Consider the following 20,423-nt stretch of genomic DNA (forward strand, 5'->3'; position numbering starts at 1 on the left):
ACAGATTAGCTCCCACTGCTAGTTAATAACTCAAGGCTGTTGTAAAGACAATTTTGTCCTACAGAACATGATACACAACAGAAACACACTTGGCAAGTTTATATTATTCAGACTTTTAGTGATACTGTCTCTAATTAGTGCTTCAGCTGTCAGTAAAACTCTGATAGGACTTAATCTGCCTCTGCCTTTGGAGACATACAATGGAGGCGGTGGGGGGGAGTCATGGCTGTAGCTTGGCCCCACCATACACCATTCACAGATAAACAGTTTAAGTGATCTTGTAAAAAAATAAATACAAAGTAAAGATGAGCAATTTCCCCTAAGGTCAATTATGAGATTTTTTTTATTGTCCTTTCTTAATTGTTTTTTTAATTGACCCTAACGTCAATTAAACAAATTATGAGATTTTTTAAAATTGTAATTGTTTATATACGTGTTTTTATTAGTGTATGTAATTTAGTTACAATTTATTCATGGCAATAGTAATTCAGAAAATACATCTATACGTCTATCTATTTTCATTGACAAAAGCTAATAGAGTATCAATATATTTTAGATATTATATAAATACTGTATATTCTATATATACTGTATATTCTACTGTATATTGTATATTTACAAATATATTATGTAGCTAGCGCAGTATAAATATTTCATATATGGTATTTTTTCAATACAAAACAGTATATATATATATATATATATATATATATATAATAGATTGGAAAAATAGTAGAAAAAAGATGAAAAAGGCTAAGTGGTGCACCTTTATTAGGCTCCTGTGTCTATGTAATTTGGCTGTTAGCTGGAATGAAGAGAAACCATTAGATAAGAGAGGGCAAGAGGGGAAAATTTTGCTGACAGAAAAGAAATATGTTTTGAAGTAAGTTCTAGTGCCAGTGATATCTTAATCTCCCTGGCACATAGCAGCTCTTTTAGAAATTCAGAAAGATTCCATTGTATGGCGTGTTGGACTTTATTACATGTTAACGACGAGAAAGGTTTGTGGTTAATGTATAACAACAACCATTCAAAAACGGCAGTCAGAAATAAGCATCAATCTTATTACATTAAGAAATAGCAGCCGTCGAATCTGACATAGTAATACCTACATTTTGAGACACCTATCACAATGAACAAACTCTTTCATTCCTTACTGTTTTTTTTTAGCTCTTTGGTATATTATTTAATATTAAACAATCAAATATTATTTAATGGGACAGTTAAATGTCCCAGGCAACCGTACCAAAGAATAATTTCTTTGCGAGTACTTAAATATGCATCTTTTAAATACGGTAAGAATAAATAAATGACTTACCTTAAAGAGAAGCTGCAGCTCAACTACCTACCCAGTCTGGCAATTCTGGCCACCGAATAGCAGCCACTAAGGAGTAGGAAGGCACTCCTAATTAAATTAACAAGAGCACTTTCTACACATGCGCATTAAAATGTATATGATAACTGAACTGTCCCTTTAATTTTATCACATAATGACATATATTCTATATAAACATTACAAGTTACACATTATAGAAGCATACATGAACAGAAAATGATATTTTGGTATATCAAACAAAATAGGCATGGGTCCCAATGAGTAAAATGATAAAGTCATACATATTGCAAACTATAAAAGACAATTGTGTTTTATTTTTAATCCTAGTTAGGCCTCACAGGGCTGTACAAGTTTCCATGACACTTTTTTACGTGAGCATATTGTATACTTATACTGGCTCAGAATGAGAAACCTGCGTTCTAGGTTGATAATATAGGCGCTCAATCTGTTACTATTTTATATATATAGGCATTTCTTGTTGCTTTATTTGTTTGCAATGTCCATTATTACCATGGAGTACATAACAATATCCCCACTTCAATGTCTTTCTTGAAGAAGTTCAGGCTCGCGTAAATGTTGGATTAATATATGTCATAGGTAAACATAAATATAATTCAAAATGCCTTTTAGACAATATTTAATGCCTGGGTTCTATTCTTCAATCAGGTCACCTTATCCAAATCATACTTTTTACTGATCGCCACTCTAAAAAACCTATGTAATGGTGTTCACAGGTTTAAGAAACAAACACAACTAATTAGTACACCACGGAAGCGGCTATTTTAACTTGTGTTCTTAGGATCTTCATAAAGAATTCGTCCCCATTAAGTTGTTATTTCCCTATTGTTAAATTGCTGATTGTTGATGGAGTGACAAAAAAAGAGATAACAGTATAGGAAATGTATTAGAAATGCTAGTTTGGTCATCCTTGGGAACAGATATCAGTTTCACTGGGGTAAAACGTATATGTTTACAAATGTTTCCTTAAAAATATCTCCAGAACAATTAATGGATCGAAAAACAAACATAAGATGTAGTTTTGACATATACATTTAAGTATGCTAGAAGTTGTGTAAGAAATAGTCAGTTTAGGTTGTCAGTGTTGTATGTACCCTTGTCCCCAAATGTTTGTGTTATACAATATAATGTGGTGTCCTGATGTCCTCATAATACTAAGGATGCGCACAGTATTCCTGCGTGATCCCTTTTAACTCTTACACCTTCAAAGTTGCCCCAAGTGGAACTGGTTCATCGTCCTGTGAAGATCCTGCTGAGAATTAAACCAAATTCGATGAAACCAAATTTGACTGTTATAGGCTATACAGAATAGAACTACCGAACTTATTTACAAATGGAATTTGCTGTCGTATACAGCGCTAAATTACTTTGGGTTGTGGGATGTGTAGCCTAACAGAATGTTTCTATGTAAAGCCAGTGACACAGACACAAAGTCTAGCCACATGCGTTTTGCAAACCAACACGTCAGTGGCCATATCTCACCAGACTGAACTGTTACAGTAAACATAACGAGGGATTATTTTTATTGAGATTATTTTATTACATGGCGCCAAGAATATACGGCATAGAACTGTAAAACATTGGAAAAATAAAGGAACAAAACATTTTGTTGCGCAACTGAAAACCACATCATCAAATCAGGATAAATGTAGATAGTAATTAAAAGTCCAAAAAAATATGAAATATTCCAAAAAAAATATATTTTTTCTTGGTACAATAATGTTTCTTGTTTTTTTCATGTTTGTAAGATTTTGTTATCTAATAACTTGTAATTTATTGCTAATTATATTATAATTATTATTTGCAAATCTATTATATATATTTTTTATAAATTCTGATATTTTTCACAATGGGGATAAAATAGTAAAAACCTGACCTCATTCCTGTTATTCTGAGACAGAACTCTTATACCTGAAATAAATACCATGGAAAGATCATGCCAATTAATTTTATCCCTTTGCTTAAAAAAATCTGGTCGCTCATGTTGCATATGTTTTTTTAAATCAAACATTATAACCATAGTATTACACAGATAACAAACAATATATAATACTAAATAAAAGATAAATATATTGCCCTATAAGGTTTAGAGTCACATACATACTGTATATTTTGCAGAATGTAAACATCTCCTTAGAAAGCTTTGATCGCTACCTAATTCCCCAATCTTTGTTCATGATTTGTGGATCTCTCTGTGGAAACTGAGCTATAATTGCCTTCTATTGAGTCTCCTTGATAAACTTCAAACTCAGAACCCTTTCCAGTACCATTTTTCTGACCAATAAAAAACAAATATAACCTTTTTTTCAGTGTCTAGCTGTTGACATCTCTGTCTACACAAAAATCACTTTAGTGTAGATCTGTCCAAAAGAAACCTACTTAGTTACTCATGATTCTCCGTGCCAAGCATCTAAGGGAGAAAAAAAAAATCAAATCCAAGACTAAAAAAAAACCATGTGTGTAACACAGGAAGTCTGTGTCCTAAACAAATGCCAATATATTATAGGTAAGTATGTTATTTTCCTAACATTAGAAAACAAAATAAAAATAAAAAAAAATTCTAAAAAAAAGTTAACAACGATTACAGATGGAGCACATAAAAGGTAGTTTCTTTTTACATAGTTTTTATTTTGTTGTTTATATGAAAGATGGTAATTATTATTATTGTAACGCCAGATGCCGCTGTGTTTTTTCATCTCCTCTGACCCGGTTGTATTAACAAAATGTGTTCCTAAACTTAATCAGTGGAAAATAAGTAAAAAAAAACCAAAAAAACTCATGTCCTGGTCCCACAATCACTGACTAAATGCTGTCACTTTAAGCCTTTTTAGCACTTTGGGTCCAGTATAATATTAGGTAGTGTAATGGAGGCCTTTGCTATCATGTTTGTAGACTGCAGCCTTTTCCTGCCTGTTAATCTCTGACAGGGAATTACTGATAGGCAGTCTGTCGCTTTCCCTCTCTCCTTCTCCTCTCTCTCTAAATGTTCACAGTGGCTCCATGCGGAGTTGTCTGGCTGCACTTAAAAGCAGTGCTAAAAAAGTAATGGTAAGTTCGCCATTTCCCTGAGGGACTCTAAAAGGAAACTTATTTGAAACGCTGTTCACTATTTTTTTTTGTTTCTTACACCTTATCCTGTATAAGTATACACTTTCCAGAAGTAACAATCTTATGAAATATGCCGCTCCATATACAGGCAGGGATGGCTCCTTAGTGATTAAACCACAGGGAAGATCCCTATTTGCAAGCACCACAATAGGATTACTATCCTGCCTTAAGCAGGAGGAAATGGCTTGTGTCTAGTATGGACAGGACTTCATTGACAGCTGATAACATCCATTGTGATTGTGCAGACAGTGCAAACTGTACTGTCTACACAATGCCATGCAGACGAAAAGTGAACATTTGGACATATTGTGGGAAAAACTTAAAATCATCCATCCACCCCCCCCCCCATGGGATTGATAACATTTCCTATGACATGATTAACAGAAGGTCCAGGCACCCAAGTCAAATTCCTGCTATGCCAGAATGTGATGATGACTCGATGACTCTACTAATTCTTTAGAAAGAGTCAAGCATTGCTTAAGCTACTGAAATAACTAACTAGAATGGCCAATAGACTAATTTATCATGTTTTACTTAATGAGAGTTAAAGGACTTTGCCCAGAACTGAATTCTGAAATACACAATGTGTTTTCATGTTTTTTTGGAACATTGGTTTTAATAATTCCCATAATACTTCATATACTTAAATATTGTCAAAAATCCTATCTATATACCCTCACTGGCCACTTTATTAGGTATACCTTGCTCGTACTGAGTTGGACCCCCTTTTGCCTTCAGAACTGCCCTCATTCGTCATGGCATACTTTCTACAAGGTGCTGGAAACATTCTTCATATGGTCATATAGCAGTTGCTGCAGATTTGTCGGCTGCACATCCATGATGCGAATCTCCCGTTCCACCACATTCCAAAGGTGCTCTATTGGATTGAGATCTGGTGACTGCGGAGGCCATTGGAGTGCAGTGAACTCATTGTCATGTTCAAGAAACCAGTTTGAGATGATGTGAGCTTTGTGACATGGTGCATTATCCTGCTGGAAGTAGCCATCAGAAGATGGGTACACTGTGTTCATAAAGGGATGGACATGGCCAGCAACAATACTCAGGTAGGCTGTTGCATTTAAACAATGCTCAATTGGTACTAAGGGGCCCAAAGTGTGCTAAGAAAATGTCCTCCACACCATTACACCACCAGCCTGAATCGTTAATACAAGGCAGGATGGATCCATGCTTTCATGTTGTTTACGCAAAAATCTGACCTTGCCATCTGAATGTCGCAGCTGGAATCAAGACTCATCAGACCAGGCAACGTTCTTCGAGTCTTCCATTGTCCAATTTTGGTGAGCCTGTTCAAATTGTAGTCTCAGTTTCCTGTTCCTTTGCTGACAGGAGTGGCACCTGGTGTGGTCTTTTGCTGCTGTAGCTTTAAGGCTTCTGGTTTAAGGTTCAACGTGTTGTGCATTCAGAGATGGTATTCTGCATACCTTGGTTGTAACAAGTGGTTATTTGAGTAACTGTTTCCTTTCTGCCATCTCAAACCAGTCTGCCCATTCCCCTCTGACCTCTGACATCACTAGATATTTTCTCTTTTTTGGACTATTCTCTGTAAACCCTAGAGATGGTTGTGCATGAAAATCCCAGTAGATCAGCAGTTTCTGAAATACTCAGACCAGCCCATCTGGCACCAACAACCATGGCACATTCAAAGTCCCATAAATCCCCTTTCTTCCCCATTCTGATGCTCGGTTTGAACTTCAGCAAGTTGTCTTGACCCCGTCTACATGCCTAAATGTATTGAGTTGCTGCCATGTGATTGGCTAATTAGCCATTTGTGTTAACAAGCAATTAACCAGGTGTACCTAATAAATTGGCAATGAGTGTATGTCTGTAAGATAAAAAATATATTTGAAAATACTCTGTATATTAGAGTTAAAGGGGATGCAATAATCTCTACTGAGATATTTGTATCTTGTGGGATACATCTGCCATTAGGCTCCAGGTTTTCTGTTGTAAAGAACCAAAGGCCTACCTGACCAGGATCGAAGCCAAATGGTCCCCCAAAAAAGCCTTTATTACCCACTGACTATTTGTCCTTGATTGGTGGAGGGTTCCATATAATGAGAAGAGTGTTTTCAGGTGAATATGATTATTTAATCAACAACTGCAATCCAGTCATTAGCATCATTAACATTAATTACATTCCTTTTGGAGGTCTAGTGACAGCACTTAAATGCTTTATAGGCGGGTAGGAAATAAAGTCCTGGGAGAAGCCGAGTACCATGAAGCAAATCAAAGGGCACAGGTAGCCGTCTCGGTCAAAGACCAAATATATTCTCTTGGTAATTTAGGCTTAGAGTCCATCTCTCCACAGTCATCAGAATTATAGTATGGTGCAAAATGTTAGTATGGCATATAGCTACACCGAAATGATTAGTAATGGTGTCTGTTCCTGCCAGACCTATGTTTTTTTTTTAGACAAACATAGAACCGAGCCCGAGCTATAAAAAGGCCTACAAACCTGTTGGACTATAAGCAGAATTTAGCATTTCTCTTCTACATCTGCGAAACAGTCACTTTCTTGTAGTCGTGCCAAAACAATTCTGGATAGAATGCAATAATCTAATTTTTCAGTGAAATGTTATAATAGGGAAAGGGGTAAGAGACCTGCTGACAAGGTGGATAAACACTTCACTATCCCTTTGGCATGTGCCAAACTAACAGACATTAATATTATTTTTGTTTACAACTCCTCTGCTTATACTATCACTTACATATTTGACATTCTTTCCACTAACCATTAGTAGATGGGCCGATCAAAAATATGTTTGACGCTAATAGTTTTTTAAAACGGCATTGAGTTTATCTCGAGCAAGTAATATATCTCACCTTTCAGTGTGTTCAGTACAATTTCTAAAAGATGTTAAAAAAAGTAAAAAAAAAATACCGAGGAGTAGGAGTAGCAGTACCGATATCAGGAGTAGCCAACAAACAGTTCTTCATCGGGTGTTGAGCTACAGCTCTTGTTATCCTCAGCTAGCCTATTATTATAATAATAATTACAAGCACAACAAGCCCTTAGTTCGCACTTCACAGCGCAGGCAAGAATATGGCACAGTAGCAAGTGGGAGCCTTAAGAAAATGGCCATCTTCCTCATTGTTAACCCTTAGGGGGACATGAATTCTCTTGTGCCATACCTTTTCAACTTACTTTGCTTTGCATCGCGTGTCATAACAGACCAAAATTTAATAAATTCTGAGCCCAAGTGATAAAGTAGGAGCAGTAACCCGAAATTTTAACTCATTAAATTAGTTATTCTTTCCTTACTCAGCCCTTGATTCTTATTCCAGTCCTGCAAAAGAGATAACACCAATGAGGCCTGGATGAATATAACCATGCATGCTCAGAGCTCTCAGCATCTAAATAGATAATGGAAATGGAACTTTGGCTTATAGATAGCAGCAACTTCATTATATCTCTTATTGTTCAGCTTTTTTTAGAGCAAGCAATTGGATCTTTGGAAAAAAAGACATAATGAGATGAACCAGCTGAGATTTAACAGATTGTGTACATTCTATTTTGGTATTTTACCTCACATTTCTGAAGTGAATTGTCCTAATGGATGGGATCAGTCTGAGATATTTCCTTGTAACGGTACGCAAGCTAAAATATGACATCTTCAGATGGCTTACATCGGGAAAGCAAGTGACATATTCTGGGCTGGGGTGACTAGGCCTATGATGGCGGGTCTGGGGGGGCACCAGCCCTTTACTAAATTACCTCTCTAGTGCATCGTAGCACTCAATGGGCCTCCTCTGAAACTGGCCAATTTGTGCTGTGGAGGCGTGTGCAGACTCTTTATTTTTCTGCACAACTTAAGGTGGAGGGTATTGATATGCCAAGTGGAGCAAAGAATGGATCAGTTGTGGAGTATGTTTGGCAAACTGTAGGCAAAACGTACAGATGAACGGTATGACCGAAAATGTTCAAATTAGAGCAGCTAAGGGGATGATTGGCCCCTGCCCAACCTTCCGGCTTTTTTTTTTTTTTTTTACCATATTTCTGAAAAAAATAAGTTCTCAGTGCAACAGTTGTCATGATACAATTACTCCCAATTACTATTTGTAGGATATGTTGTCTTGGAATTTATTTTTCGCTCTAATATTATAGACCCAACAAATGTCTGGTGCTATGGTTCCTTTAAACACTAAAATGTTACAGTATAACCGATAAAGGGGATCAATGATAAGTAAGAGGCAATAGTCAAGGGGGTAGACGCTCCCTCTGTGTTTGCAAATACATACTGTAACATTGTGCTACTACAGGGAAAGCGCATACAAGAGTGGATTTTCCCTGTTGTGATTATAACAGCTCAATCTGTTTTAATGTGATCTCACAGCTGACTGAGCACTACTCTCTGACCTCTGTTTTCCCCATGGACTGACTCCTGTTTAATTGACACATGTGTCTGTGAACTGGACTGGGAAAGATTAGCAGTGACTTAGCTAATTAGCATTTAAATGTCCGCTAATGTTCCAATGAGTTTGTCATTTGAAATCTTGTTAAAATAGATGTGATACATTCTATAGTAATGAAATCTAAGGAAGATGCAGTTTCAGTGGCAATATCATAGCACACATTTAATAATTATGTTTTCGGTTTCGTGGAATGTTTCCATAGTCTAATAGTCTAGGGGGTAACTACATATAACTACATATATATATATATATATATATATATATATATATATATATATATATATATATATATGTCATTTTTTTTCTTTTTCAATCTTTGTAATTGTTTTACAGATATTTGGTTTAATAAACAATTATTTTATTGCGTGAAGGCTGAGATCTGTGGCAAAGGGCTGTAATAACTTAACAAAAGGGGATGCAGTTTTTTTTTTTAAAAAAAACGCTTTTGTTCAATTTTCATACCAGATGTGATAACCGTCTACCATGGCTTGTACAGTATGGAGTAGATAAGCTGTAAACATGATAAAAGATGCATTTAAACTTCCATTGCTTTTTGTGTATATAACATTCACATGTGCGCTAATGCAAATAATCTGGGGTTGTTTTCTTTATTAGAACAGTATGTTAAACAAAGCTAGAGGTAAAGTGTTTTCCCCTCAGTTAAATTCACTTTTAGCCCAAGATGAATATTAATGATATGATCAATCATTTACTCTTCACTGGGCCGGATTGGGCTTTTTATACTCTTGCAGCGTGCGGCTGTGTTTATCCAGCTGGCGGCCCAATTCATGACCCGATCCGTCATTGGAGTGGCAGCAAGAGTGAGTATCAAAATTATTATTTACCATATATACTCCTCAACAATAGCTTATCAGAAACTATTGTTCCATGTGTAAAAAAAAACAGAGCCCCATCTAGTTGAGGCTGGAAGGTATGGGCAGAGAGGACAGGGGAACATCAAGACCTATCTTGCTCCGATCAGTTTCAGAGCCTCACAAGATGGCCATGTAGGTGCTGCAACACCTGGGACAGACCCCCATCATTTTTAAAGTTCTTAGGATCAGTCGGGATGATCAGAAGATCTCCCCAAAGGGCCCTTGATCCCCACTGTGCACTAAAGTGGGACAGTGAGGCAACTACCTGTGACAAAGGGACAGTGCCCAAAATTTGTTCTGTGGAAAATAGTATGATTGGGAGGTATGTTTAATCATCACAGAAAAAATGCAATAATGGAAAGATGATTGCATGGTTGCCTTCTGCTCCATTGCATAGGGTATGCAGATCTCTGTTCTACACAATGAAGTGTTAAATTGCTTCATATCAGATCCTGGTGTCATCCTCATCACTGCTTAGTTTGCTGATTGGTTTTAAGTCTTTTCTTTCAGTTACAAGATCTACTAACAGTGTCAGTAATCAGCACACCCAACCTCCTGCTGAGAAGAGAATGCGTTTCTTTCTCCTACTGCTTAACCAAGATAAACAAAGAAGTTTTTTTACTTTGAAGAGAATATGTTTGTAGCACATTTACATGAGGTCCAAGTGTTGAACTTCAACATCTCATGTTCATTGTCAGACAATCCTTGTTCTAAATATTAAAAATGCACAACATTCCTTGAGCCTGAAGCCTAACTATTGTGTTTCATTATAGTAAAGTGGCTTGGCGGATTCCAGAAAAGTAAGCATTTAAGAAAATACCATTGATTTGGTGACTGAACAAATTAATACATTCTGCCCTGTCAACACTGAAAATATGCCCCATGTAGATTAAAGGTCTAGACAAATGAGTTCTACATTGGTCCCATAAATATGTATTGTTTTGGTGTTACACACTGTATTATGATTTTATGTCTAGATAACAGGTTAGCTAGTGTGGTCTAGCTGGTATGGCTAAACAGTACCAGGAAAAGGTTGGTAGAACATTTACTACAGAATTTTAGGTTATACTGCACAAAGCTAATCCTCAATTAGCTTGGAAAATATCAAATTAATAAATGATGTTTACCTGTTAAATTTCTTTGAACCAATTTAATATGTTCCTTAATCCAGATTTCTTCATAATTCACTGTTAACGCCTTTGTAATTCAACTCTATTAAAATAGTTCTACAGGAAAACTGTTGACTAACCATCTGTTGACAACTCTCAAAAGAAAGTGACCATGTAAAATGCTTATAGTCTGTTGCTCAATAAACATTTGTATATAAAATTTTTTTAGTTTTCTTTTTTACTCAGAACAAAATAAACTTTCAATCCATATGGTTATTTACTTTTCAGGCTATTCATTTGGTTGTGGTACATATAAGGGTGCATTGAAGATGCATTTTATCTTTTTACCTATTCTGCTTTATTGTTTTATTGTGGGTATTTAGTGTATATGTGATATCATCATAAATGTATTTTTGACACACAACTTATTTATTATTTTTTTGTAAAACATAAAGGCCAAGCCTTTAAAGCTTCAAATCCAAACAAATTTTATGACACTTTCTTTTTTATGTCAATTGACAAATAAAGTGTTACATGGATAAGAAGTGTTGTTGTATGGAAGAATGACTAGGAGTCTTCACGGTTGGTCCTGTTGCTACATACAGAGTATGGTGAGTGCGTAAAAGCATTATGAACTGGTGACCTAGCTTAACCCAAGCAAAGTGATAATTGCCCAAGGATTAACACTGTTCGGGAAAAAAAAACCTGTTAGGTAGAGAAGACCAAATGACAGTAACAAAAATTTAATTAAATAAATAATGTACCACATGTGAAACCGTTGGAAAAAAAGTGATCATACCACTGATGGGAAATCATAATATAGCAATGAATAAATAAGACCGTATAAGAACATATCAATATCTAACCTCTTTATCTACACATATGTCTATACAACCATTCATCTTTCAATGTATGTTTCTATCTCTCTGTCTTTTTGTTACATGTCTTCATCTACAAATAATAAATACTTTTGGTGTATTTATTTATATGCAACAGTGTGCTGCCCAGCCACCATCTTTATCCTTTTAGTACACAGAGTATGAATGGATGTATGTTGAAGCTTGCAATACCAAAAGCAGAAAAGAGAAAGTTGTATTCTGCTTCTTGTGACCTCTGCAAATGTGCATGTCAATGCAGTTATTCTGGTCTTTGTGTGTGTCAGGGATGCTCTTATGTCTTACATAGTAGTACAGAATCAGATGGTAAATTCATGTTTGTCCAATATATAGATCCAGTGTTGCAGGAATTGGGATGACTCAACCTCTGTAAGATGTCTGGGAACCAAACTTTAAAAGGGAAATTCAAGAAGGTAACCTGTTGCTGTAGAAGAGGGCATTATAGGAAAAACAAAGTGGATCCTGAGGAATCCTGACAAATCCAGAAACTGCCTTATTAACATGAACTGTGTTATTCATTAAGTCAGCCCAAGACAAAATTCCGCCTGGGGCGAAGTTTTAAATTCCGCCCCCCCCGTTATCTACCCTTTCTCTCCCTCCCTCCCTGCCGCCCCCCCCAATTATCTACCCTTCCTCTCCCTCCCTCCCTATTATCTACCCTTACTCTCCCTCCCCCCCCTGTACTTACCTTTCAGCAGTCCTGCGGCGAGTCTCCCTGCTCGGTCTCGGTGCCAGCTTGTAATGCTGAGCGCCGGAAATGACATCATCTTCCGGCGCTCAGCATTACAAGCCGGCATCGAGACCAAGCTAGAGGGCTCTCAGAGGAGAGAGAGAGGGGCGCCGAGCGGGTACTGACAACTTGGTAGGCGAAAACCACTCAGCACCCCTCTCTCCTCCGCTTTAAAAAAAAAAAAGGGCAAAGTGCCGCCCCTTCAAAAGTGCTGCCTGGAGCGGTTGCCCCACTCGGTTCCATTGTCGGGCCGGCCCTGCATTAAGCTTTGTTCCTGACAATATATTAAGCTCCTGAGGAAGAACAGCAGAGAGTATTGAACAATATACGAACACAGTTATGATTATGACCAAAATACGCAGGGCTTGGCAGTCACCCACATGGACAGTTCTAGAAATAGTATAGATTTCCGTGCTGCATCTCATTTGTCCACCGTGAATCGTAACCTTGTATCTCTCACCTGACCAAAATGCCAGACTCATTGTTTTAGAGGCACAATCACTGGGATTGAATGTGCTATCTTCATGTAATATAAAATGATAAATTGCATATTAATTTATGTTTTTCCCCGTGATTGCCTTTAGTGCTTTTTCTTTGGACATAAAAGAGTTGTGTGAGCTGGTTTTGACTTTAAACTCCTCCCCTGTCTGACATTGTGTCAGGCTCATCATATCTCAGCTTTTACTGGATGTTGGAGTCCAGGGCGCAGGAGTGTAAGAACTCACACAGTGATAGACACACACTTCACAATTGAGACAAAAGATGAATATAGGTATATTACACAAAACAGATACATCTCACCATAAGTAGCAGAGTAGGAGGCATACCAAGTATACAGACTGCTGGGAGTCCAATGTTAGAATAGTCCAGGTAAGAATCCAAAAGGGTCTGGGACAGGTAGCAAGCAAAATGGGTAAATCCAATAGGGAGTCCGGGTCAAAAAGTTAACAGGCTGGCAAAATGGTAAATCCAAGACACAAGTCCAGAGTCGGACATGAACTAGAGCTCCAAAGCAACTAAATGAACTCACACCTCTGTTATTGAGAGGCAGGGATATAAAGCTTGTTTATTAGGCTAGGTGTGGTAATGACATAGGCTTCAGGTGAGGGAGGCCTGGATATAGCATAACCAACACAGCTGAACATAAATACACAGACCACGGATTCTAAACATAACCAGACAAGACATACCTGGTACAGGACACCACAAAGGACAGGGAACAAGGCAAGGAACACAGGGGATGGAGTGAGGAGCTGAGATCCTCAGACGATTCTCATTTAAGCAAGCATAGGATATCTCAAATGGGACATGGGGAGAGGAGAGAGGAACCGAGATCCTCAGATGAATAAGGGAAAGAGGGCAACGGTACATAAAATACAGACAGACAAGTAAACAAAACAGCAAGCTGTGGAGAGAAGTTCAACTCCAGGCAGACCTCTTAAAGGGGGCGACCACGCCTGGCAGTTTGCAGGGCTGGGGCCGAATCCTGACACATTGGTTTCATCAGTTGAAGAAGTGTGTTTTGATGGGACGAACAGCTCAGTTCATGAGCAAACTAGGCAAACCAGGCTATGGTCTGGGTTTCCATGGATCAGTTCATGCCCGACTTCTTTAGGTTGGTTGACTTAAATCTTGTTAACTTTGACTACCAGCTGTGCAATTCATCTAGATTGATTGTCTAACCAAAAGCTAACCTGTAAACACTTTAACCCAGTACTTTCTTTTGAGATCATTTAGCGGTTACTCACAAAATGACATGCATTGTATACTGATAGCTGTGGCGAGAGCGGCCGGGATGACAATGATAACCGTCATGATGGTAATGAGGACAAGCAGAATTTCCATTTCCATTACTGGAATCAATCAAAGTGTCCTTAATTTAAAAGCAGGTCCTTTGAAAGCCAAGAGTTAAAACTCTGAAAAAGCATAGCTAAAAAGATCATTGGAACCAATATAGAATGTAAAATGTTTCTTCCAATTTTAAAATGAAAGCTAATGGAATTTGTCCTTTCCATTAAATACAAGACAAGAGTGTATCCCATGAACTCTACTTAAAATCACCAATATATTTTCCTAAAAACAATATTGTAGCAGAAAATATTAGGTTAGTTAGTAAAAAAGGAATAAACCACTGTTACATAACATGTCATTTTTAGAACACTAACAGATTCCACAGTGCCATTACAATTGGGGGATAGTGAACATTAACAATAAGATCAAAATTTACAATATACAACTCGACAATAGAAGTTACATACACAAGACATACTGGTTCAGGTGTAGAAGATAGTTGTGGAAAGGCATATTTCTTATAATATAAGTTGTTAGCAGGCGTATTTAGTAGTAAAGAAATAGTAAAAAGGTAAACATATGAATAACACACAAACGTATGCAATATTACTGATTGTGTAAAATAAATTATGAGAACAAGAATGGGAGAAGGTTAAGAAGACATGAGAACAGACATTACCAAAATAAAGCAAAATCTAGGGAAATTCCTATGCAGTGGTCAACCAGACATCTGGTTGTGGTTTATTTTTGTGCCACCCTTGCAGAACTCACTATGTTTTACCCGGAGTCTCTGAATAGAAAGTTGTTTCACCAGGGCACCTTGTCAAGGCTCTTATTCTCTAGACCTAGTTGGAGCTAGCCCCCACCCTGTGCCCCGCTAGCCCTACCTCGTTATAGCCAACACCCCATCCTGCCTACTTAATGGTGAAGTAGATGGGAGGGTCCAGGCAACCAGCCCTGGAAAATTTTCAGGTATCAGGGGACAAAAGTCTAAAATAAGGGAACTGTCTCATGTAAGCAGAGACATCAGATCACCCAATTATTAATCACATTAAAATTGCCAATGTTTGCCGGCTGTAGTAAGCCCCACAGTTAGGACATGTCCTATAAATCTTGTTATTAATGACAGAAGCGAACACTGTGAAATTCTAAAGTGTATTTCTGTTATCTGTGTAACCATGAAATGAAATACTTCAGAAGGGCCTGTTTTGCAGTTAAATCGTTGGCCCTCTGACGCAGGTTGGATAAAAGTCAATAAAGCAACACAGCTGCTGAGGGCTGCCTTGAATCTCTGTCAGTCCCAACTTGTAATTACTCTAAGAACTGAAAAATGAGAGAAGTGAACAGTTGTGGCAGATTTTAACTCAAGTGTGCCTAAATTTGGCAGCAAGATGAAACTAGAAGCATTAAAATCAAAGAAGTGTGTCACATCAGTGTTTGAAGTCTCCAAGCAGCTCTTTGAAAACCATCTGGTCCTGGTGGTCACAAACAACCGTTAAAAGCTTCAGTGGAGCTAGCGGTCTGACCCAACTACTTGCCACAGGAGTCATATCACTTTAGTTCCTTGGCATGGGCAGATTTGAGAAATATAACCAAAGGCACAGTATCGATAAGCTGCATCCCAAGCCCCACAGCTGCAAATTAAATTTGAACTAAAATGTGAGAAAATACTTTACATGATTTAATATAATTTTTTTCTAATGCTTCATTTATTTATGGAAGTGGTAAATCCAGTGTAGGTGGAAACCTACACCTACCCTAATAGGAATGGATGGGAATGGTGCTGTCATACCAGTCATTTTTCATGTTACATTAAAGAAAAATGTTAGGAAGTCAACCTTTTAATAACTATCTGTGCCTTTTAGAAAAATGATCAGTGCTTAATTGCTCTATATTTCCTGGTGGCTGCCATCACAAGGCCTTCAGGAAACCTTCTTTTAGATAAAAAGAGGGAAACTCGTACTGGGGATGTTGTTAGAGTCATGGCTAGCGTGGGGTTTTCACAAGACGTTTTATATGACAATGGGACTTTTTGATGGCTATTTTTGTAACCGAGTCAAGTATATACAAATGTGTTTACTGAGTTTAAACACATCATTACACATTCCAATTGTGACATTTTGGGCTGTAGAATACCCTCAAACTCAGCCAACAACTAATAAAAAAAAGACGATCAGCGGAGGAAACAGGGATCTGGAACCCAAAGAGGAACTGTTCCTCTATAACAGGGATACTTGGGATGCATATGTAACGGTGAAGGTTCTGGGAAGCATAATAATTTTTTTTTAACTGTGTACTTCTGTGGTGCTGTTGCCAGAGCCAGCGCTTAAATAAGCCCCAGTGAATCCAGCACTTTCACAGGGGTGGCTATTAGCTACCCCAAGGCATGTTCTTTTGGGATAGATTTGTGGAGAAAGAGGAGAGCTTCTCCGTTCCTCCAAGTGGTGGAGAAAGTGTACCCGGAAGCTCTGCCCTTTTGCGGAAGTGCACCAAGAGGCCAGGTTCATAGAAAAGCAGATGAAGAAAGAAGACACTACAAGAAGTGGATGAAGAAATAAGAAAGAAGAACAAGAAGAGGCAAGAGAAGAGGTAGACCTGTGAAAAAGTAGACAAAGACACCGAAGCAGTTGGTAGGAAGATAATGATAATGGGTGAAAGTGAGGGAGAGTGTGAGAAAGCATGAAAGAGTGATTTTATTAATCATGATATAACATAATGAACGTGGGCATAGCTTTGGTGTGCATGGTTTTGGAGGAGGGGGCAGAATTGAATCCTTGGACCCAGACAGCACAATGTCTTGGGCTGGCCCTAGATCTTGTTTAACCCTCAGACTGTCAACCATGTAGTTGGCAAAGTGGGCCCAGAGTAAATATATTAAGTGGTCACGCTCTTACCCTTTTAAAAGCTGAAAGTGTTTTATGGGACAGATGCAGCCTCCATAAAAGACAAACATTTATGGAAATATATTTATGAGGGCTTGTGTACTAAAACTACCATGATCCTCAGCCAGAATGATAATGGTGGCAGTCACAGCCATATTATTATTATTTTTTGCTTCATATAGCACCCACATTTTCCATAGCACAGTACAACGGGTAAACAGGACATAACAAGTAGTATATAACAATTTAACATACAGAAACAACAGATGAGGAGGGCCCTGCTCAAATAAGCTTACAATCTACTGAGCTACTGAGCAACAGTTGTAAAACAATTGTGGAAATGTGTATTTTGAACCTAGGTTGTGCATGTTGTATGTTAAGGCTTTAAACACTCATCTTTTCTGTGCCTTTACTGTGATATGATGTACACTTATGTACACTGACACTTATATGGGCTTTGTGTGCAACCTACTGTATATGTATGAACAACGGCATATATTTAATAAATTTATTGGAGAAGTCAGGGCTTTTCTGAAAAATAATTTCCATTATTGGCAATGCTGGCAAATGTAACTACAAACATTAACCTAGTCCTAGTCTATGTGTCCAGAACCCAATTCTTAAAGGGTCCACCAGTCCAATCATATGTGGTTTGTGGGATCATAATATTACTTTTTAGACATGTTACTCTAAACACACCTCCCTATAGTTCCAAGTTTAGTCCAAATGGCTGGGATTGAGAGTAGCAGTGATATAAATCAGGATGCGGGACTATCCTTGACAATTTGGGACTGTTGTTAACTAAGGAAACTAAGTTTAACCCCTTATTGACAAAGCCCGTACATGTACAAGCTCAAAATGCATTGTTTTCAATGGGTTTAGGGACCGCCCATTGTCCTTAAGGGGTTAAATAAATATGAATAAAGGAAAAACAGGCTGAAGTTCTAGCATAAGAACCTTACCACCATCAAACCTTTGTATATACTAGTCTATGAGTTTAAACACAAATTCCATGTGGATTGACAGCCATTATTTGTGTTTTCTTCATCATCATCAATGCAATGATAAATGCAGAGCTTGGAGACCAAAGTGTTTATTTATACAGATGTTATTTCAAACTTCTCTTGGGAAACACAAATAATGTTCTGTATCATTACATTTAAATGGCTTCCATCCATAATTTTTCATTTGTCACTTTAGGAGACTAACCAGATGACATAGTTGCTACTGAATGTAAATGGTGCCGCTCTTTCACCATAACGCAATCAAGGTGTTTCGACTGATACAAGCATGGAACAATGGAACATTCCAAATACCACATGATAAATAGTCTTCTGTCCCTTGAACTTCAAGGACAACACTTGTAAAATATACGAAACAAGTGTATAATGAAATTCCTGCCGGTAACACTGATGAAAAAATCTAAGAGCCTATGGAATCTATGTACCTCATTTATGAAACCTTATCTAATGCACTTATCATTAACTCAACATTACTATTTTATGTTTAAGGACCTACTCAATTTTATAATAAAAGTTTTTATTTGATACAATAAATTACAAGAAAAAAATATTTAAAATTAAATATTTTTAAATATTTCATCTGTCACTTTTTTCCAAATTGTACATGAGCAATGGAGTAGGCTAACTAAACTTATTAAATAGTAATATAAATATATGCACATATAGGAGCAGCCATGTTAAGTTCCTGTTGTCGCGATGATTATTATAACACCCCATTAAGTTGATGATTTATTCAGAAGGAGACAACAAAATAACAAAGCAGGAAACGGATTAGATATGCTAGCCTAATCAGTTTATGCCATATATACCTACCAGAATTCGCTCTTTAGGAAGCATAGTCTATTTTTGGGACCCATATACCTCTATCCCTACTTTCTTCCATTGTTGTTTATCTATCCTAGCAGCTCTGAATATTTACAAGGTATCAGGTCATTCCAGCAGCAGATCAGGTGCTGTAGTGTGCGGCCACCCAACTGGATATGCCTGGCTGCACTCTACGTGAGCATAACAATGAAATGTCAATATATTTAGCCGTCAGCCATGCCTATGTCATTAGACAGCCGCTGGCCTTCAAATTGTTTAGTCCAGTCCTGCTAGGTATGATTGTTTTACAATGTTCCGTAGCCTTAAAAGTAAGGGAGGTCTGGGAGAATGGGGACAGGTCCGGCCTAGTGGCTCTATAAAACAGAAACCCCAAAACATATTGAGGATGTTATTGTGAAACTTCTTTTTCTCAAAAATGATATGGTTGTTCCTTCTAGTATCTTAGATGTGTCTCCTTGGTGCTGATTCTGGTTAATGATTGGTTCAGAAGCCTTTTGTAAGGATTGGTTGAGGAGCAGAGACCTTCAGAACAGGAACTAGCACAGATAATGCTTCCACTCCGAGACACAGATCTCAGCTTCCAGGAGGATAAAATATCACCAAAATAATTACACTGACAAACAGAAAGTACACACTTGAACTAGTTTTAATTAATCGAAGCTATGCTAAAAGCTGTGACATTGACAGTTCCCTTTTAAATTACCCTAGTAATCTTCAGAAAACACATAATTTGTAATCTGAACCCTAACTGGCTTTAATGGAGGTTAATAACCTATGGTTTGCAATTCAATGACATTAAATCGAATCTTCAAGCATAGCAACTAGTCACTGACCACAACAAAATAGTACAAGGAAATCTAAAGGAAATATCTGCATGGGTTTCATAGAAAAATAGCCCATGTTGAAACGATACATTTTAGATTTTATAGACGTTCAAACAGCAGGTCATGAAACGTGTCATGACAGATTTTAACTCAATTAATGCAAACTTAAAAGATAAAACTAACACACAACACATGCACAGAGGAGTCTCAGTACACATTAACTTGGGCATTTTCATTGCAAGGTAAAATTTAGTATGTACCAACATTGCAACATATAATAGTATAATTTATGGAGTGTATATGTACAGTGCTGTAAAAAGGTATCTGCCCCCTTCCCCATCTCTTCTATTATTGTATATTCGTCACACTTATGTGTTTCAGATTATCAAACTTGCCCCTTAGTTACTAAATCAACTAAATATTCAAAGTTAATTGATAATTGGGTTCAATTTGACTAGACACACCCTGGTATGATTACTGCCAGTTCTGTTGAATATAAACATCAATCAAATAGAACCTATAGTACACTAAAAAGTCTCAAAAAGCAGCACATGATGCAACTATCTAAAGAAA

This window comes from Spea bombifrons, chromosome 5 (assembly GCF_027358695.1).
Source record: "Spea bombifrons isolate aSpeBom1 chromosome 5, aSpeBom1.2.pri, whole genome shotgun sequence".
NCBI lineage: Eukaryota > Metazoa > Chordata > Amphibia > Anura > Pelobatidae > Spea > Spea bombifrons.